Source organism: Lolium rigidum, chromosome 3, assembly GCF_022539505.1.
Source record: "Lolium rigidum isolate FL_2022 chromosome 3, APGP_CSIRO_Lrig_0.1, whole genome shotgun sequence".
NCBI classification, from domain to species: domain Eukaryota; kingdom Viridiplantae; phylum Streptophyta; class Magnoliopsida; order Poales; family Poaceae; genus Lolium; species Lolium rigidum.
In genome coordinates, this window is record NC_061510.1 from 383,880,982 (window position 1) to 383,897,886 (window position 16,905).

General features: G+C 42.2%; 2 pseudogenes; both read right to left on the bottom strand.

The window, feature by feature from the left end:
• Positions 1-6,990: 6,990 nt before the first annotated feature.
• On the bottom strand, positions 6,991-8,205 carry LOC124697548 (annotated as a pseudogene).
• A 3,476-nt stretch (positions 8,206-11,681) lies between these two features.
• LOC124700710 lies at positions 11,682-12,928 on the bottom strand (annotated as a pseudogene).
• Positions 12,929-16,905: the final 3,977 nt, after the last annotated feature.

The window sequence follows — 16,905 nt, forward strand, 5'->3', positions numbered from 1 at the left end:
GCACCTTGTCCTAATTAACTTGGACTACCGGATCTTTGCAATGCACATGTTTTAACCAAGTGTCGCAATGGGGTACCTCCATGCCGCCAGTACAAAGGTCTAAGGAGAAAGCTCGCATTTTGGATTTCTCGCTTTTGATTATTCTCAACTTAGACATCCATACCGGGACAACATGGACAACGGATAATGGACTCCTCTTTAATGCATAAGCATGTGGCAACAATTATTATTCTCATATGAGATTGAGGATATATGTCCAAGACTGAAACTTCCACCATGAATCATGGCTTTAGTTAGCGGCCCAATGCTCTTCTCTAACAATATGCATGCTCCAACCATAAAGGTGGTAGATCTCTCTTACTTCAGACAAGACGGACATGCATAGCAACTCACATGATATTCAGCAAAGAATAGTTGATGGCGTCCCCGAAGCATGGTTATCGCACAACAAGCAACTTAATAAGAGATAAAGTGCATAAGTACATATTCAATACCACAATAGTTTTTAAGCTATTTGTCCCATGAGCTATATATTGCAAAGGTGAATGATGGAATTTTAAAGGTAGCACTCAAGCAATTTACTTTGAAATGGCGGATAAATACCATGTAGTAGGTAGGTATGGTGGACACAAATGGCATAGTGGTTGGCTCAAGTATTTTGGATGCATGAGAAGTATTCCCTCTCGATACAAGGTTTAGGCTAGCAAGGTTATTTGAAACAAACACAAGGATGAATGGTACAGCAAAACTCACATAAAAGACATATTGTAAACATTATAAGACTCCATACCGTCTTCCTTGTTGTTCAAAACTCAATACTAGATGTTATCTAGACTCTAGAGAAACCAAATATGCAAACCAAATTAGCAAGCTCTAAGTATTTCTTCATTAATGGGTGCAAAGTATATGATGCAAGAGCTTAAACATGAGCACAACAATTGCCAAGTATCAAATTATCCAAGACATTTTAGAGTTACTACATGTAGCATTTTCCAATTCCAACCATATAACAATTTAACGAAGATGAAACTTCGTCATGAATACTATGAGTAGAGCCTAAGGACATATTTGTCCATATGCTACAGCGGAGCGTGCCTCTCTCCCATAAAGTGAATGCTAGGATCCATTTTATTCAAACAAAACAAAAAACAAAAACAAACAGACGCTCCAAGCAAAGTACATAAGATGTGACGGAATAAAAATATAGTTTCAGGGGAGGAACCTGATAATGTTGTCGATGAAGAAGGGGATGCCTTGGGCATCCCCAAGCTTAGATGCTTGAGTCTTCTTATAATATGCAGGGGTGAACCACCGGGGCATCCCCAAGCTTAGAGCTTTCACTCTCCTTGATCATATTGCATCATACTCCTCTCTTGATCCTTGAAAACTTCCTCCACACCAAACTCGAAACAACTCATTAGAGGGTTAGTGCATAATAAAAATTCACATGTTCAGAGGTGACACAATCATTCTTAACACTTCTGGACATTGCATAAAGCTACTGGACATTAATGGATCAAAGAAATTCATCCAACATAGCAAAAGAGGCAATGCGAAATAAAAGACAGAATCTGTCAAAACAGAACAGTCCGTAAAGATGGATTTTATTAGGCCACCAGACTTGCTCAAATGAAAATGCTCAAATTGAATGAAAGTTGCGTACATATCTGAGGATCATGCAAGTAAATTGGCTTAATTTTCTGAGCTTCCTACAGGGAGGTAGACCCAGATTCGTGACAGCAAAGAAATCTGGAACTGCGCAGTAATCCAAATCTAGTACTTACTTTACTATCAAAGACTTTACTTGGCACAACAAAACACAAAACTAAGATAAGGAGAGGTTTCTACAGTAGTAAACAACTTCCAAGACTCAAATATAAAACAAAAATACTGGAGTAAAAACATGGGTTGTCTCCCATAAGCGCTTTCTTTAACGCCTTTCGCTAGGCGCGAAAGTGTAACTCAAGTAACATCGAGAGACGAAGCATCAACATCATAATTTGTTCTAATAATAGAATCATAAGGTAACTTCATTCTCTTTCTAGGGAAGTGTTCCATACCTTTCTTGAGAGGAAATTGATATTTAATATTACCTTCCTTCATATCAATAGTGGCACCAACGGTTCGAAGAAAAGGTCTTCCCAATATAATGGGGCAAGATGCATTGCATTCAATATCCAAGACAACAAAATCAACGGGGACAAGGTTATTGTTAACCATAATATGAACATTATCAACTCTCCCCAAAGGTTTCTTTTTAGCATTATCAGCCGAGATTAACATCCAAATAACAATTCTTCAATGGTGGCAAGTCAAGCATATCATAGACTTTCTTAGGCATAACGAAATACTTGCACCAAGATCACATAAAGCATTACAATCAAAATTTTTGACTCTCATTTTAATGATGGGCTCCCAACCATCCTCTAGCTTTCTAGGAATAGAAGCTTCAAGTTTTAGTTTCTCTTCTCTAGCTTTTATGAGAGCATTTGTAATATGTTTTGTGAAAGCCAAGTTTACAGCGCTAGCATTGGGACTCTTAGCAAGTTTTTGCAAGAACTTTATAACTTCAGAGATGTGGCAATCATCAAAATCTATATCATTACAATCTAAAGCAATGGGATTATCATCCCCAAGGTTGGAAAAAATTTCAGCAGTTTTATCACAGTGCAGTTTCAGCAGCTTTAGCAGTTTCAGGTAATTTTGCGCGCTTTGCACTAGGAGTAGAAGCATTGCCAACACCAATTATTTTACCATTGATAGTAGGAGGTGCAGCAACATGTGAATTATTAGCATTGCTAGTGGTGGTAATAGTCCAAACTTTAGCTACATTTTTCTCTTTAGCTAGTTTTTCATTTTCTTCTCTATCCCACCTAGCACGCAGTTCAGCCATTAATCTTATATTCTCATTAATTCTAACTTGGATGGCATTTGCTGTAGTAACAATTTTATTTTCAATATCATCAGGTTTAGCAGCCATTTTATTAATTAAAGAAGATTGTGACGCTGGACATGTATGAGATTCTGTCTTCAGCATTTGCAAGTTTAGTTTGCAACCCAGTAAATCTCCATATTCAAATTTTCAAGTTGATTTCCTATTTTCTTCAACAAGGTAGATTGCTCATTCATAGTTTTAGTAAACAATTTATTTTGCTCATACTGTGATTGCATAAAGCTCTTGGTAGACCTTTCAATTTCTAACATCTTTTCCTCATTAGGTGAAACATATCTACCATAAGAATCACCATTAGCAGGATGTGGTCTAGAATTTTGAGCAACCAATGAAGCTAACGGAACATTATTAGGATCAACATTAGTCCTACCATTAACAAGCATAGACATAATAGCATCAATCTTATCACTCAAGGAAGAGGTTTCTTCAACGGAATTTACCTTCTTACCTTGTGGAGCTCTTTCCGTGTGCCATTCAGAGTAATTAATCATCATATTATCAAGAAGCTTTGTTGCTTCACCAAGAGTGATGGACATAAAGGTACCTCCAGCAGCTGAATCCAATAAATTCCGCGAAGAAAAATTTAGTCCCGCATAGAAGGTTTGGATGATCATCCAAGTAGTCGATCCATGGGTTGGCCAATTTTTAACCAGAGATTTCATTCTTTCCCAAGCTTGAGCAACATGTTCATTATCCAATTGTTTAAAATTCATTATGCTACTCCTCAAAGATATAATTTTAGCAGGGGGATAATATCTACCAATAAAAGCATCCTTACATTTAGTCCAGGAATCAATACTATTCTTAGGCAGAGATAGCAACCAATCTTTAGCTCTTCCTCTTAATGAGAAAGGAAACAATTTTAATTTTATAATGTCACCATCTACATCTTTATACTTTTGCATTTCACATACTTCAACAAAATTATTGAGATGGGCAGCAGCATCATCAGAACTAACACCAGAAAATTGCTCTCGCATAACAAGATTTAGTAAAGCATGTTTAATTTCAAAGAATTCTGCTGTAGTAGCAGGTGGAGCAATAGGTGTGCATAAGAAATCATTATTATTTGTGCTTGTGAAGTCACACAACTTAGTATTTTCAGGGGTAGCCATTTTAGCAGTAGTAAATAAAGCAAACTAGATAAAGTAAATGCAAGTAAACTAATTTTTTTGTGTTTTCGATATAGCAAACAAGACAGTAAATAAAGTAAAGCTAGCAACTATTTTTTTTGTGTTTTGATATAATGCAGCAAACAAAGTAGTAAATAAAATAAAGCAAGACAAAAACAAAGTAAAGAGATTGAGAAGTGGAGACTCCCCTTGCAGCGTGTCTTGATCTCCCCGGCAACGGCGCCAGAAATTTGCTTGATGCGTGTAGTTGACACGTCCGTTGGGAACCCCAAGAGGAAGGTGTGATGCGCACAGCGGCAAGTTTCCCTCGGTTAGAAACCAAGGTTTAATCGAACCAGTAGGAGTCAAGAAGCACGTTGAAGGTTGATGGCGGCGGGATGTAGTGCGGCGCAACACCGGAGATTCCGGCGCCAACGTGGAACCTGCACAACACAACCAAAGTACTTTGCCCCAACGAAACGGTGAGGTTGTCAATCTCACCGGCTTGCTGTAACAAAGGATTAACCGAATTGTGTGGAAGATGATTGTTTGCAGAGAAAACAGTAAAACAAGTATTGCAGCAGATTTGTATTTGAGTATAAAAGAATGGACCGGGGTCCACAGTTCACTAGAGGTGTCTCTCCCATAAGATAAAAGCATGTTGGGTGAACAAATTACAGTCGGGCAATTGACAAATAGAGAGGGCATAACAATGCACATACATGGCATGATAAGTATAGTGAGATTTAATTGGGCATTACGATAAAGTACATAGACCGCCATCCAATCGCATCTATGCCTAAAAAGTCCACCTTCAGGTTATCGTCCGAACCCCTTCCGGTATTAAGTTGCAAAGCAACGAGACAATTGCATTAAGTATGGTGCGTAATGTAATCAACAACTACATCCTCGGACATAGCGCCAATGTTTTATCCCTAGTGGCAACGAGCACAGCACAACCTTAGAACTTTCTGTCACTCGTCCCGGTGTCAATGCGAGCATGAACCCACTATCGAGCATAAATACTCCCTCTTGGAGTTAAAAGCAAAAACTTGGCCAGAGCCTCTACTAGTAACGGAGAGCATGCAAGATCATAAACAACACATATGTAATAACTTGATAATTAACATAACATGGTATTCTCTATCCATCGGATCCCGACAAACACAACATAAAGTATTACAGATAGATGATCTTGATCATGTTAGGCAGCTCACAAGATCCAACAATGAAGCACAATGAGGAGAAGACAACCATCTAGCTACTGCCATGGACCCATAGTCCAGGGGTGAACTACTCACTCATCACTCCGGAGGCGACCATGGCGGTGTAGAGTCCTCCGGGAGATTAATCCCCTCTCCGGCAGGGTGCCGGAGGAGATCTCCAGAATCCCCCGAGATGGGATCGGCGGCGGCGGCGGCGTCTCAGTAAGGTTTTCCGTATCGTGGTTTTTCGCCTCAGGGGTTTCGCGACGGAGGCTTTAAGTAGGCGGAAGGGGCGGAGTCGGGGGCTAACGAGGGGCCCACACCACGGGCGGCGCGGGCCCCCCTTGGCCGCGCCGCCATGTGGTTTGGCCACCTCGTGGCCCCACTTCGTATGCTCTTCGGTCTTCCGGAAGGTTCGTGGCGAAAGAGGCCCCGGGTCTTTGTTTCGTCCAATTCCGAGAATATTTCGTTACTAGGATTTCTGAAACCAAAAACAGCGATAAAACAGCAAGCGGCACTTCGGCATCTTGTTAATAGGTTAGTTCCAGAAAATGCACGAATATGACATAAAGTGTGCATAAAACATGTAGGTATCATCAATAATATGGCATAGACCATAAGAAATTATCGATACGTCGGAGACGTATCAACCATTCTTAGCTAGGGGTTCAATCTTGCAAAATAGCATCGTATCTCCCACAGAATAACTTGTGTACCTTAAAATATTTTTAATCATGAACAAACTATGCATGCCGTGTATTTCAAATTTTGCCAGTCTCATGATAAATCTCCCAAAGCCATACAAATGATGAGAAATTCCTAGAAAGGTTTACATCATGTATGTGAATTACCCATCAAATTGTTCTAGTATTTTGGAAACAGGAGTGGTGCCATTTTTCACCGTATTTTTTTGGACTTGATACAAAAAGATACACTTTTTTGTACTTAGAAAATGGAAAATGATTATATATATACAATATGCACATCTGTCATAATTTTGGGCACATTCTAACAAATTATAAATTGAAAATGGAGAAAAAGAAAGAGTAGAAAGGGCTTCAAAAGGATGACCGAAAATGTGGCGGTACGTATTGGCTGGGAAATATAAAAACATTTGGCGAGTATCTATTAGGGGATATTCGAAACTTGGCATAGCCCTAGCTCTGTCATGGCGCCGTTATGTGAGAACGCGGTTGCCACGAGTGGTCCCTCCTGTTTGTCTATTATAAGGTGTTTCCCGAGTATAAGGTGTTCGCTGAGTATGTTTGTTTGCCGAGAGTGTTTATTAGATCTTTGTCGAGTTTTTGTATTTGTTGAGTGTTTTTGTTTTTGTTTTAACACTCAGAAAATAGCATATTTGTCAAGTTCCGGTAAAAGAACACTAGGAAAACATAGGCATACCTTGAAAAAAAAATGATTTTCCTATAGTGATGGTAGGTAATGTAGTTTCTGCAAAGCCAATCACCTCAAAGTTATTTAAAACATGGTATTTCCAGAAACCAGTATTTCCAAGAATATTTTAAGAAACTTTGATGCCAAATGCACCCTAAATAATGTGGCCTTTTTTGTTTTGACAAATAAACTAGTAGTTGCATTGTATTACAGTTTTCTAGCACATTTTCTTGTATTATGTATGCACAAGTATCTCGACTAGCTGTTTTGAAATCATGTACATCATTTATACATGTCACAAGAACCTTGTCAATTCGCATAACCCTTCCTAGTTTTCGGCTTCACAAGGTTGTGGAATAACTGCTTTTCGCCATTTTGCATTCTGCCAGGTGCTTTGGGTGTCATCCTTGATGCCTTTTTTAGCTCGATGTTGTCCAAGACAATGTAGTCGTCATTGCTGTAGCTAAGATTGATAGAATCCATAGAAATGGTTGTCCCTCTAATGTTCTTGAACACCACATTGCTAATCTCCACCGCTGATTCTTGCTTCTTGCATGGCGTAGTTGTGTCGCAGTAGTTCTGGTCAATGATGATTGGGTTGTGCACATTGTCCATGATAATATTTTGGAAGGTGATATCCTTGGCGTATCCGCTTCCTCATTGCCATGTCTTGATCTGAGCACCATTGGTAGTTCCATATGACTGTATGGAGTCAATTATAATACCAGAAACCTCGTCCCTGGAGTTGTCATCTCCTAAACTTATGATGCTGATCCCATGACCCGGACCACACACAACTTTGGTGACATGAATATTATGAGTTCCATCCTCAATCGACATGCAATCATCCCCAGTCTTGATGACACAATCCCTAACTTGGACATCTTTGCTCCGGCTAATGTGGATGCCGTCGGTATTTGGGTTTGTTCCAGGCATCGTGATGGATAGGCGAGCCAATTGGACACCGCTGCAATCTTCAATTGACACGTGAATTTGTTGGCTGTCCACAATTTTAAGGTTCTCCACCTTCAAATTGTTGCAGAGCTGAAATGTAAATGTCGTGGGAGCCATTGTGCATGGAAAAGCCTTGTTGGTCTCACCAGTCATCCCCATTTCCATTGATCGTGCCACTGCCGGTGACAATGAGACCGGAAACGCCTTGGATCAAGATCCAATGACTTCTGCTATCTTGGCTCCATGCCGACCTGCTCGAAGGAGCCACCAGCGGGCCTTGCACCATGAAAACGATGTTGGACTTGCACAAGACAGATAGGGCGATGGAGTTGAGTAGGTAGCTCTTGCCCTTGAGAACGAGTAGCACGGCCGGCCGTGATGAGGAGCACGCTGTGTTCCATGCCTTGGCCAGCGCATGCGTGTCATCCCGCTAACCGTCATGTCGCCGGCGGGCGCCGTAGTTGTCCATGCTGAAGGTATTCTGTTCAGCCTCGTTGGTTGAGCTGTCATTGCTCGTGGCGGCTGTAGCGCTGCACAGCAAGAGCATCACGAGAGCCTCCATGTACAAGACGAGCACGCTCCATGCCATTTTGCAGGGAGTATATGTAACGCAGGATATGCAATTATTTATCCGCAAGTCATGAATAAGTTTGTAGCGTGGAGTTTCACCGTGGAAGAAGTGTACGTAGATGCGATGGAGAAGACGGGTCACCGGACGAGGATATTTATAGGTGAGGCATGAGAGAAGCTTGGCGAGAGTTAGGGCGTGTGTGCATGTGTCATGGAGTGTGGCAAGCTGCAAATGCTCGTGATTCCCGTCACCCATACTGGGTGGCCAACAATTTCTAAGAGGTGCGCGCACAATTGATCACCTGCGCTGCGTGTCAATTTGCCAATTGGCAGGAAGATAAGAATGCCAGATTTCTCAGAAAATCTCAATCTTAGTCAGGAATTCCGTGCGTGCGTGTTTCTCCTTCGCTCACTCCTTTGTTGCGTTGGCGCGTAATATGAGTATGGCTATATGGCCACATTCTACTGGCTCGCGATATGTCATCAATGGATATCCTGGACATGCATGCTTCCATGTTTGTAGCTCAGTGGACTTCAATGGCCGCTTCTTTAATTTCAATCGAAGACTTCATGCTGATCAGGGAAAGTGATGCAGAATTCATTGGGCATATGCAGTCTAACGCACTGGTCCCACAACCAACATATTAACTAAAAAAATATCACGATGGAACACTTAAAATGGAGGCCGAGCTACACGCAACCCTTTTTGCAAACAATCAAACTTTGTATTTAAATTTTTAAAAAATTTGAAACAAAATTCTAGAGATAACCAATGCTGTATACTATGGTGTAAAATCTCAATACAAACTACTTTACATTTTACTAGCAAATTTGCCCGTGCGTTGCTACGGTTTGATTCTTTGATATGATGTGTTACAAATAAAGTGAAAATATAATTTCGTCAACCAATTCACATGAAACATGATTACAAATTTAAAACAATACTCTAGCTGAATTTATATGTGGGTCCTCTAAAATATTATTCAGGTAACAATATTAACACTACTTATCTGTGCAGTTGTGGTGGTATTTGGGTCGCCTAGGTATCACCTATGTTGCTTTTCCTAAATATGCATACTGGAGAATTTATTGTAGAATAAAACTTATGTGCAAGCTTTAGGCTCGTCATCAACTTGGAAGTGACCAAGAACAAATGCCTGCTAACTTGCTTTACAATAGTATTTCTTTGCTCTGGCCAAAAATAAATTCTAAAAGCTAAATAAGAATATCAACTGAGAAATGTTCAATAATAAATTTCGTGCACAACAGAGAACCAACCTGAGGTTGGATGGTTAGGAGGGTGGTTGTACCCCAGCTCACCAGAGTTCAAATCCCAAGTTTGACATCTGTGTGTCTCATAAAGGCGGAAAATTCATTCAGTGGGAGGCGACGTTCCCGTCGACAGCGAGACGCCTGTGGTGACTTTGTTAATTTTAAGATCCAATCTGCCGGCTCAGTATTTCGGAGGTTCTCATAGGGGTAGGGTGTGCGTGTGTGCGTTCATAGGGGTGAGTGTATGCGCGTGTATGTTAGCGTCTACGTTTATACAGTGTTTCTCAACAACAACAAAAATCGTGCACAACCAACCCGCAAAAAAACATGCATAGTCAAATGATGCTCCTTTGGAACCTATAATCTCGTCAAAGCAATCTTGAAAGCAGAAGTACCTATTTGATCTCTTATACACACCCATAAGTGAATATCTACAAAACAACAAGCAAAGGCAAGTACACACATGCACCGAAATCTACCGGTAGTTGTCGCGAGAATAGGTGCAGTATCATACATCATGTCATTCGGGCACTTGATCAAGTCTCATAAATGTGGGGAATATGATAGTTTAGTTTTGCTAAGAACTTGCTGAATGGTACGTGATGATGCCATTCAGATGATGATGGCCTTGTGTGGTGATGAAATCATGATTGTTAAATTTTAATGAGGCAATCACAAGAGGATATAGGCCACCATAACATGAACCTTTAAAAATTCTTTTCTTTGTTACCTCATCCTTAATCAAAAACCAAAAAAGGTTCAAATTTAAGGAATGCATTGTTATCTAGGCCATATGTATGTGCAGACAAGAGATTTATGGATGGAAAGAACTATGGGTGGGGGGTGGGTTACTCAGATTTAATGACCAGCATGACTAACTATCATAGCATTACCATCAGCTGTGTGGACTCGATTATGTCCCTTGTACTTCTCGCGAGTAGAAAAATTGCTCACTCTCAGGTGATGTGATCTATAACATCGTACTAATTTGTATTGGCACCATATGGTGCGCTTGTGCACCCTCTGTTGGACATCATCACCATAGTCATTGTTGACCTCATAGCGCCACCAACATTCACTTTCCGGGTTCCCATAGATCTTGCAAATTTGCAACGTGCCATCTTGCCGGTAAGAGAGAGTGTCATTGCGGTCATGATATGGACAATGATGTCGGCCTTGTCCACATCCGCCTTGATTACCCTTTCCACCACCACCATTGTGTCGGCGGCCGCCACAATCATCAGGGCGAGCGCGATTGGCCAAACAACCATAGGGTTGCTCCTGGTCGTTGCATTGGGGGCCATCATTGCAACAACTACCGCTGCCGTCATCATTGCAGAAACGGTGAGGTTAGGGTGGAATGACACCGGCGACGTCATCTCCACCAAATCAGAGCCAGATTTCAGATATTCACCAAGAAATGAAGGACGGGGTTTGGCGTAGGGGAGCAACATCCAAAGGCATTGCTATCACTGTGGTCAGACCAGTCGAACAAGGATTTTTCTCGGTCCCAATATGACACTACTAGCATCATATCGATCTCGATATACAACAAGGGGACGCCTATGACTAGATCTAGTGGAAGGAGAAATCCCATTTTGTAGGGGATACTAACCTTTGTAATAGGTGTAGGAGGTCTCCAAGCAGCCTCTGAACCAAGATCGCTGCCCTCTGTTGCCTCGCCTCCCACACGGCAAAGGGAGCCGGCAATACCAATGGACATCACATGCCGCTAAGTCCACTGTCTTCTAATAATGAGGCCAAAAACTATGTAGTTGATGACTTACAAACCGTGTGGCCCTAGACATCACTTGCTATACAGAATGTGCATAAAATAACACTATCCCACATCCTTGATCAAGTCCTTCATTCTAAACCTATATTGTTTTGTTGACTGTTGTAACACAAAGTAAGCTGAAGTTGTTAATCCTCATATATTATTTTGTTACATATTTTTCTTAAAGATAGCTCGTGACATACAACCAAGATACTCTGCCAGGTTGGAGCGTAGTTCAGCAGATTTACATACATCTATGAAAAGATTAGAAGAATGTAACTTGAAAATTTTCAAAAAAATACACTATTACTCACATTATATTGCAGTTTACTAGTATATATCCAATAGAGCTTACACTATGTATGCACAAGTATGACTAGCTATTTTGGATTTTCTGTACATCGGTATACATGTTACAGTAAGCCTAGTAATTGCAATGACCCTTCTTAGTTTTTTGCTTCACACGGTTGTGGAACAACAATTCCAGATTTTCGCCATTGGGCGTTTTGGCAGGTGCTTTCGGTTTCTCCCTGCTGGTTGCGCTCCATTTTCAGGTCAATATTCTCCAAGACAATGTTAGTGCATGACGCCTGGTTACTGCAGCTAAGGTTGATAGCATCCTTGGATATGGTTGTCCCTCTAATGTTCTTGAAAACAACATTGCTGATCTCCACCGCAGATTCTTGTTTCATGCATGGCTTAGCTGAGTCGCAGTAGTTCTGGTCAATGATGATCGGGTTTTGCACGTTGTCCATGATAATGTTCTGGAACGTGATACCCTTGGCGTACCCGCTTCCTCCCTGCCACGTCTTGATCCGGACGCCATTGGTTGTGCCATATAACTGTACGGAGTCAACTGTAATGCCAGAAACCTCAGCTCGGGAGTTGTCGTCACCCAAGCTTCCGATGCTGATTCCATGCCCCGGACCACAAACAACCTTGGTGACGAGAAGATTGTGAGTGCCATCCTCGATCGACATGCAATCATCCCCGTCTTGATGACACAATCTCTAACTTGGACAACTGTGCTCCGGGTGATGTGGATGCCGTCGGTGTTTGGGCTGGTGCCAGGCGCCGTGATGGACAAGCGAGCCAGCTGCACATTGGTGCAATCCTCAACGGACACATGCATCTGTTGGCTGTTCACAATTTTCAGGTTGTCGACCATCAAATTGTTGCACCGGTGAAATGTTAGAGCTGTGGGAGCCGTTGTGCATGGAAGAGCTTTGTTGGTCTTGCACGAGTTCTTCCACCATATGTCGCCGTTGCCATTGATCGTGCCGCCACCGGTGACAGTGAGGCTGGTGACGCCTTGGATCACGATCCAGCGACTAATGTTGTCCTCGCTCCATGCGGACCTGCTAGCTGGAGCCACCAGCGTGCCCTCCACCGTCAAGGTGACGGTGGACTTGCACGGGCCGGAGAGGGCGATCGGCTTGAGCAGGTAGCTCTTCCCCTTGGGGACGAGCAGCACGGCCGGCCGTGATGAGGAGCACGCCATGTTCCACGCCTTGGCCAGTGCCTGCGTGTCTTCGTGCTGCCCGTCGCCGCGGGCGCCGTAGTTGTCGAGGATGAACACGTTCTGCTGAGTCTCCTTGGCATTGCTCGTGGCGGCTGTAGTGCTGCACAGCAAGAGCATCACGAGAGCCGCCATGGACAAAACGAGCTTAGTCACTCTCACACTCGACGCCATTTGCAGGAGGTCTTAATTAACGCGAAGCAGCTGCTAGCTCGATGATTTGTTGCCTGGAGTTTGGTCGTAGAGGAGGTGGAGAAGAAGGGTGGCCGGCGAGGGGTATTTATAAGTTCATGTGGTGGGTTGCTTGTGTGACAGAGAAGCTGGATCGGGCGAGAATTAGGCGTACGTGCATGTGTTGTGGAGTGTCCAAAGCTGCAAACGCTCGTGATGCCACATTAAATTTGCGCTGGAGTCATGCCCATGCTGCCGCATGCAAAATTTTCTACGACGTGAGCATTGAAAATATTGGCAAGGAGATAAGCGTGCCAGATTCCTCGGACGTTCGTGCAGGCTTGCACGCCAGAAATGTCAATCACCCCGGCCAAATCCCAGGAACATGTATCCGAAATTCCGTGCGTACGTACGTGTCTCTTCTTCTCTCGCTCCTTTGTTCCGTTGGCCTTGTATGTGCATGACCTTGTACTAGTGAATCCCCTGCTACACACTGTACGCAATTAATGGATATCCTGGACATGCATGCTTCTACGCTAATCGGTAGTGTTAATTTAGTTTTTACACGCAACTAGTCAACCAATGTTCGCTTTCTTCCACAAGACAAATGAGAAGCGCAGGATTAATCAACCACGAGCATCTCTCTCCTTAACGGTTTCATCATGTTTCGTTGCGTTTCATTTGGTCCAAAGTCCAAACAGACTGCAGTTCAAAAAACTAATGAAACTTGATGATGCACTGTGACACAAATCTTGAAGCACCTGATCGACAGATAAAATTCATCCACATGATCTCCCGTTCTTGGGAGAATTGCCTCTCTCAGAAAGCGCCGATATGATTTTCTTCTTCAACAAGCATGGGCGCAATCTGGCACATGGGTCAAGAGCCAACGAAATAACACCAGAAGTTAACGTGGGGGTGACACGTCACTGAAATTAGCACACCTACTTATACTTTGTTAGAGCATGTACAATGATCCACCATCAGCTGTCTGCAAGGACTTACACGTAAGATTTTAGCTGATGTGGAGATGAGAAAACTAGGAGAGAGAAGTGGATCGTCTGCAACTCGGCAGACGCTCGATAGGCGTAAAAGTCGCTTGCTATCGACGGTTGTTTCCCTGTTGTACGATCAAGGGTGTCGATACTGGTGGATTAGAACTTCTCTAGCGTACTCCACGAACTCAACCGGCAGTTGCTTCTACAGACGCCTAAAAAATTCAACCCCATTGCACAAGCTATCTACACAACCGTCTATAGGTGACGTGGAGAAATGCTACAGTCGATGGTTGTCTATACTATTGAACATGCCCTTAGTTAATTAAATCTCTCTCGGAGAGAAAGAGACAGGGAGGCGGCAGTTTCCCGGGAAACTCCAGCAATACCGTGGGTTCTCCCCCCTTTATTCGCCGCTCCGGTGGTGGAAGGAGGGGTTGGAACTTCGTTTCACTTTCGGTTTGTACAAACTGGTATATGATAATATCTTGGTGTGGGCCGCGCCATGGTGGTGAGGCTGGTGCCACGTTTGATAATCTACCTCAGCCTCTTCATCACCATGGAGATGCTCCCCACGGCAACGTCGAAAGTCCGGGAGCCTTGTGTGCTCTCTGTCCGCTCGCGACGGCGAGGTTTGTTTTGATGCTTGTGGCAGTCGGATATTGTCCTTTTGGATGATGTGAACATCTAGGAGGAGATGGTGGCTCTAGATCAGGGATGATGGTTCGGCGACGGTAGATCCGGCCTTGTTCCGCTGCTCCATTGATGGGACGCAGCGGATCATGGCCGAGGACAGCACCGGGATGTTCACTGGCTAACATGCCACATCCAAAAGTGCCTTGTTGCTCGGAACATGCTGCTCTTCGACTCTCAAAGCCTTCATAGCAATAGTGCTTCCCTGGACCTGGAATCAAAGGATGTGTTTGGTCTCCTCTTCCTAAGGGTGTCTTGACGGCTCTAGAGGATGGAAATGGCTGCTCGTGTGAGCAGGGATTTACTGGAGATTTACTGTACTTTAATTTTAATTGGGGTCTTTGTGCATGCAATAGCCAAAACCTTGTTACAAAAACATGCAACAACTGCAATAGGGAGAAGATAGTGCTACCGGCCTGATATTAACTAGGGGTGATGGTATTTTAGGTTACCCTGGATAGTTACCGGAAATTATCTAACAATTTTTTTAATAAAATTTAAATTCAAAAAGGGAAATTTTCAAAATATCTAGAACCAAGCAGTTACCATATGATCACCGAGCGGTAACTACTTATATACTAAAAATTGTAAAAATATGGACCCAATTACATGGTCCAAAATGTTTCGCTCGAAAAACCCATATTATACATATATATGGGGTGGTTATATAGTAAACTGGTTACCTGCCGGTAACTTGTCTAGTAACCAAAACCTTAGTTTGTAACCGTATTTGTTGACCAATGATATATAGTGCGCAGTTTCTCCTAAAAAGAACTCTGGATCATCACCTGATCTGGTTAGCTGATCTACTCGCGTGACGTCAACACATGTACTTGTGATGCAAAACTACTGAAACAGGCTATATATACCGCGTCGCCATGTATATACGCTTTGCATGTATTCCACGTGAGATCATATATTCATATGAATTAAAAAGGAGAGAGGGGTAGGGTGGGGAAAAGAGAGAGGCTGTCGCATGAGCTGTCGGAAATCTTCCTACGTGGAGTTTTGCTGCTTGTGTCACCGGCGCTCTCGATAGCCTCCCTTCGTATAGGGTTCGGTTGGGGCTCGCCGGCGCTTTTATTGAGCTCGCGATGACGTGAATTTTGTATAGGGACCATCGGTGTGAGCACTTTCTCTCACTAGGACCCCCAAATCCCCGCCGGCTACGATATGGGTCTCCTCCGGTGGATCCGGTGGAGATGCTCTGAGTTTGGCTAAATAGTGTAGAACGGTACAGATTGAGCATGCAAGCATGTCATCTAAACGGAGAATTTGCAAGTTTAGATTAATATTTATGTTTTTTCCTACGTGGCTGGATTAATTTGTAGGACATAGATTTTAAAGAAGATATTTTCCAAGGATTACTTTGCAATACATTTCATAGATTTTTTATTGCATCCACTCAACAATGCTCAAAGGTATTCATTGTTTTAATCTCTCATGGTTCAATCAAATAAACTTTCGTTCTAACTATTTCATTTAGGAATGAGGCCGGCATGAACATTGCAATCCTGCACTTTCCTATTGCCGCATCTTTTTAATCCTTTAAATCAAAGATGTTATCATAGTTGCAACCTACAAGTACAAATAATTAAATTGGACATTTTTCTGTTGGATATCTTCGTACAGTTTTTCTAAATCTCAGTCGTCGGTCATTTCTTAAGTGTCTCGTGAACTTAAATTCCATATTACTGTATAAGCCTAGAAGCCCATTATCTGAAGGTGAGCACACATTAGATCAACTAGTTGAATGCCCGTGCGTTGCTACGGCTTCTTTTTTTCTCACATTGTGTCAATACAATAGTTGTAAAAAATCACGTGTATCAAAACCACAAGATAGTTAGAAAAACTTATAAGATTCTAACCAGTCTAAAATATATTTAACAACCATATATTTGACATCGTTTCAATATGCAATAAGTACTCCACTAATTAACTATTTTATATTAAAAAAATGTCCTCCTCAATACTCCTTAGAGTATGTTGTACAATGTATGGAATATTTTCGAGTACTTCATTTTGATGGTACTTGAGCAAGCCTACCAAAAAATTCTTCCTCAGGTCGATAACATTCTGCACAACAATACTTGTCATTAGCATGTATAGTTTTAGTGAAAAAATAGAAAGTGCAGCATAAAGTACCCACCGTGCATATTGAATGAACCAACTTTTTACCATTCCATGAGAACATAATATAAAAAATGGAATAACCAGACGCTTTCCTGTAGATAAATGACTCGTTATTATCTTAATTACCGAAGAAATTAAAACATATAGGTTTTATTTTGG